At 43.1% G+C, this 5347-nt stretch overlaps 1 long non-coding RNA gene across 1 annotated transcript; it reads right to left on the bottom strand.

Annotated features, from left to right (window-relative positions):
- Window positions 1–3584: 3584 nt before the first annotated feature.
- Window positions 3585–4754, bottom strand: LOC134123965 (uncharacterized). Its single transcript, XR_009955498.1, has 4 exons — window positions 4673–4754; window positions 4471–4521; window positions 4134–4226; window positions 3585–4027 (listed from the first exon to the last, which is right to left on the bottom strand). It is a non-coding gene; the product is annotated as an uncharacterized LOC134123965 (long non-coding RNA).
- Between the last annotated feature and the right edge of the window lie 593 nt (window positions 4755–5347).

Below are 5347 nucleotides of genomic sequence, written 5' to 3' on the forward strand. Positions count from 1 at the left end.
TGTAAATGTGTCACAAACAAGTTCCCCACTCTGATCCTCCTCATTTAATACTGCAAGTAAAACAGAGGAAACCTTCATCTTAGTAAAGAGAAGCTACAGAAAGGCCTCTGGGTTCAATGGTTCTGTGTCCAAACTATCAAAGTAGTGGAAAACTTTGGCACTTTGACGAATGAAATCACCCCACAGTGCAACAACCAGACCGTGCACTGGACCCGTGCATTAGTGCACGTGATGTGAACCCTGAGCGGATGGGGAGGGACTCAGCTTCTTTACAATGTGTCTCCCGGGTCTCCTGGACATGGCCCCCTGGGACAGAACCACAGCGGGTCGAGTCCTGGACTAAACGAGGACTTGCAGGTGCCGTTTGGGGCCCTCTGGCGTCCCCTAGTGGTCCTCTGAGGACATTTCACATCCAGCTGCTCGGTGAGGTCCAACAAGTCCCACCTCCCCTGAAGGATCTCAAACACCACAGGACTCTGCAGAGGATGATTGCGTAACCCACAGAGGCGTGTTCTCCAGGTTCAGGTGAAGAAGGACGTCCGTAGTCTCCTTCTGTTCATCTCTCCGGCTCCTCAAAGCTTCTACTGGGGGAGTCGGGACCTTTTGGGCGCCTGCAGCACGCTGTACAGAGAGTTGATGTGCTCTTCCTCGCCCGGGGGGGGGGCACCCTGTGAGCCCGATGCCTCCTGCTCCCCTCCATCGCCCTGAGGCGACCCCGTCTCCTCCCTCGGGCCCACGATGGGGCTGCTGGTCTGGCGGGGCGGGGGGTCCTCCACGTTCACATAGCAGGCCTCGGTTTGGCTGGAAGAGGAGGTGGAGACCCTCCACTCGGGGGGCGGCGAGGCCTCCGCCTGCTGGCTCTGTGCTATACGAGCAGCAGGTGCCCCCCCCTGGAGACAACGCAGCGCAATGAGAACGTGTCCAAGGACAGGACGCCTCCTCGCGTGACACCAACACTCCTTTTCACACCCTGAAGGGGGGTCAGAGGCGGGAGCATCTGGGAGGTGAAATGCTGAGGTCACATGACTCACCTGATGCCCGGGACATCCGGTGGGAAGGAGCCCGTTGGCCACGACGAGGACGAAGACACAGAGGGACACGCACACTGCAACCATCGTCCCTATCAAAGTGTTGCCCCCTGCTGGTACCACGAGTGAACTAAATAACTAGGTTTTTTGGTAAGCTGAGATGCATTTAAATTACTTGAATAACTTGAATTAAGTAGATTTCTCTTTAATTATATTACCACATAACAATTACTTTTAAAAGTGACTGTGAGTATGAATCCTGCTCCAATAATACAAATCATCACATAAATCTTACACGTTGCCTCCCTGCTTTCAGACACGTTGCTCACGCTGACGTTGTTTTTGCCCCGACAGACGACGGACGTGTTGTCAGTGAAAATGTTGATGACGACCTTCCTGTTTGACCTCTGGGAGGTTCTGCAGCCCGCTACGTCACAGACAGACCACGCCCACTCCTCCCCGATGGAGCAGTTGACCGTGATGTCGCACAGAGCGGCAGACAGGTTGGAGGGCAGTGCCGACATCCTCATGACAGGTCTGGGGACAGTTTCTGCAACAGATGCGTTAGATGCATTTTGTCTGCCTGCTGGCGCCCTCTAGTGGAGACTAGAAGCAACTACAACACAGTATAGTATAGCTACACCTCTCTTTTTACGTTTCCCATAAGAGCTACTGTACACCTGATCCACCCATTCCCTTTTTAATTTTTGATGTTCTGTTTCTGTAAAGGTGAGTTTCTTGAAGTAAGGCTATAGAGCACTGCATTTTCTTCAACTGTCCTAGTATCTTTTTTCTTTTAATTGGGTTCTTTGTTCCTTTTATATTGTAGGTAATTAAATTAAGTAATGCCATCCTTGTATTTGTACTGATTCATGTAACACAGCCCAAACCTCTCATGAACATCTGTTAAATAAAAGCAAATAAAATAATTTAACTACAAAATGTACAAAGTTAAACAAAAAACAAATTGCACCTTGCTTCAGATAGAACACAATACTAACAGCATGAACACAGAACAAAACTTATAAACGAATAAACTATAACCATGTTTGACCCACGGTGATAATGGGACAGAGAGTGGTGACCTAATCCCTCTGTGGAGAAATGCACCCAGTGTGCAACAGAGACCCAAATTACACTAACATGTAAGAAAGGTCTTTGTGAGTTTGGGCCACTCATGTATACCTCAAGAGTCCGTCACATCTCTTTCTTATTTTTACCCTTTGTGACAACTTTGTGTTTTTTTATTTTGTATTGTGCTACTATTGCTTTCAGTCTATGTATTGTTCATATAGTGTTATATACCAGTGTTGTATACCACCGACTACTCATCTTTATCTTCTTCCTGAATCATAGCCCTCAGGTCAGCTATCGCCAGCATGTTGGTATGTTGGTTTCTCGGTTTCTCGGTTTCTCTCTCTCTCTCTCTCTGGACTGAAGTGAGCGGTGCGCTCTTTCAATTTGAATGTTCAGTTTAGGTGGTAACGTCAGTACTTTGGGAAGCAAGGCTTTCCCATGTTCACTCTCCTCTGGTATTTGAAATATTCTAAGGTTATTTCTTCTCAGCCTGTTCTGCATATCGTCACAAACAGCTGAGAGCTGTTTTTCGCGTTGTAACAGGTACCTTATCACACGGTGCTGCCCTGCCCCCGCATCTTCCACAACGCTCACCCTCCCCTCCAGCTCACCGATCCTCTGCTGGTGGTCACCGAGTTGCTCCTTAATATCGGTCATAGTCTTTTCCAAACGTTCAAGGGTCTTTGTTGTTTGTTTATGTCCCTGGCTGTTTTCGTCGCGGAATCTTCTCATTTCTTGTATTAAGGACATTTCGCCCTCACGTGTTACCTGCTCTTCGCGGCTACCGCTAGTAGCATCTAAGCTAGCGCTGTTTGTGCTCGGTTGTTTGTCAGTTTCTTTCAAATATCCTGACTTTCCTTGTCCTCTCGTTTTGGATGTGGTAGTCATCTTGTTCACGAGATATTTTCCACCCTGAAGGCTTTATATATCTGCAGTTGTCACTGTTTTCTAACTTTTTCCTGACGGAGCCTGTCTCTAACCTGCGTTTCCAATCATGACGTCACCGGAAGCCGAGAAGAGACTTTTTAACACGTTTTGAACGCATTAAGAACAACGGAGGCCCATTTCCGTCACTAAAAAAAGAAGGGTTAGAAAGTCGAAACTCTGAGATATAAAGTCAACATTTAGATTTAGATATGATTGGTAACCAGTCGTGTGTGGCAGTGACTTTTTAATATTTTCTCCTTAATTAGTCTAACTAAGGCTTCTTTTTCTCCAAACATTGCAGGTGCAGCATCCTTTTTCAGCGACATTTAAATTTGTTTCTACACAAATCTTACTAATGTGATGCAGTAGCACCATGTGGACAAACGTTCACTGTAATCTCTTCTAATAATATTTATTTAATTCAGGAAATAACTGACAGAAACACTGCTTGGAGCTGCAAGTTTATTGAGGCATAAAATGATGAAACGTTACAAAATGTATTAAACACATCCAGGTGAATTTAAAATACAAACTGCACCTGTTAAAGGTTTTAAAAACTAAAAAAATGAACATAAATATTTAGTTCAATAACAGGTTAAAAATGTTTAAAATGCATAAAGCTTTTTTTTAATCAGAAGTAAAAGAGAAGATGACTTCATATTGAATAATATCACCAACGCACTGAAGCTCAAAGACGTCAAACTGCTTTTTTCTGCTTTTCAAACCAGCCTCCAGTCAAAGTTTTCTACAAAAGCTTTAAAAAAACAAAGTGACTGAGGAAAAAAAAGACTCAATACCAACATTTGAATAAGTATACATGTAATTAGACTATTTTCACCAAGTAAAGCCTTTGAAAGATCTGCTCATCAACTACAAAATACTGTCTCATATCAGGAAAGAAGAAGTTACACAATAATTACTCAAAGAGACAAAGATGTGGTTTTTTATGTCGTCATCTGTTCCCCTGGTTCTGTCCATGCAGATGTTTTATTCATCTGAGAGAAGAGAGAAAGAAAAGAGGTTAAAAGATATTTAAGAGTAACAGGTGTAAGTGTTGTGTTGGACCTTTGACTGCTGGTATTAATACACAAGTACACTCACATTGTACTACATGGTCCGTTGTACTTGAAGTACCTGCAACTGTTTACCTCGTCACATTTGAGTAATCGCTCTCCTCTGGTTCATCATTCGTCCCTGTTAGAAGGATCAGATGAATGCATGAAGAGACCCTTTATTAAAGCTCTGCTGACTGACAAAAGCATCTCAACTACTGCAGGTTGTTCCCTTATAGAAGTGTTCACATCAGCCATCAATGTCTTTAAGCTCAAACACAGAGTCTGTGACATCATCAATACACTTTGTCTTTGATTTAAAGACACTTGATCATGTGATTCTAGTATTTCACAGCTGTGTGATGAACACACAGGATGTACTGCACCTTGTTTACGTTCTTCAGAGCCTTTGATTGTTTCATAGAGACAAGAATCACCTGCAGAACAGTGAGGATGAAGACGAGGTCATTCAATCATTTGAACCACTTTGTATGAATCATATCATCTTCTCAAACACATAACTAGCTATAGAAATGTTAGCATTAAAGTAAACAACATTTTATTAAATAAATCAGGATTAAAGCTGACCATGAAGAAGAGAAGCATAATGTCCGTCTTCAGTTTCACCCTGGTTGATCATATGGTCTGTAGCTGGTCTCTGATTGGTCCTCTGAGACCTTGTGGGTCCAAAACATGAAGTACACACAGAGGATTGAATGAGGAACATGTAAAGTCCTGCTGCCATGTTCAGAGTGAGAGAAGAGAGGCTTGTACTAACCTGCTGAGGCTTGAAGCTGAAGAAAAAGGTTCCACATTGATCATTAATTAGTGTGTGTAATAATATCTGTGACTTTGACTTATTTCAGTAAAATCAGTCTGATATCAGAAGGAAAAGATCTCACCTTTTGACTTTCTGTAGCGACACAGAAACATCAGCAGGAGAAGAATCAGTAAAACTCCAGAAACCAGACCAACAACCAACAGCACGAGAAACACAGAGCTTGATGCTGCTTCTTCAGGATCTACACACAAGTACACACAACCATGAAGAGATACACAAGTACTACCACACGTACACTCAAATACACTTACATGAACCCTTGATCACACAACAGTTGTTAGTTTTATTTTTATGTGTCTTAACACTAAAATGTATAAAACTATATTTTCTCACACAGTTTAATTGAGTTACACCTTTTCTAACTCAGACTGTAACACATATTACAAAAGAAATCATCTTCTACTCGTACTCACATTCCACTG

Source organism: Pungitius pungitius, chromosome 1, assembly GCF_949316345.1.
Source record: "Pungitius pungitius chromosome 1, fPunPun2.1, whole genome shotgun sequence".
Taxonomy (NCBI): Eukaryota; Metazoa; Chordata; class Actinopteri; order Perciformes; family Gasterosteidae; genus Pungitius; species Pungitius pungitius.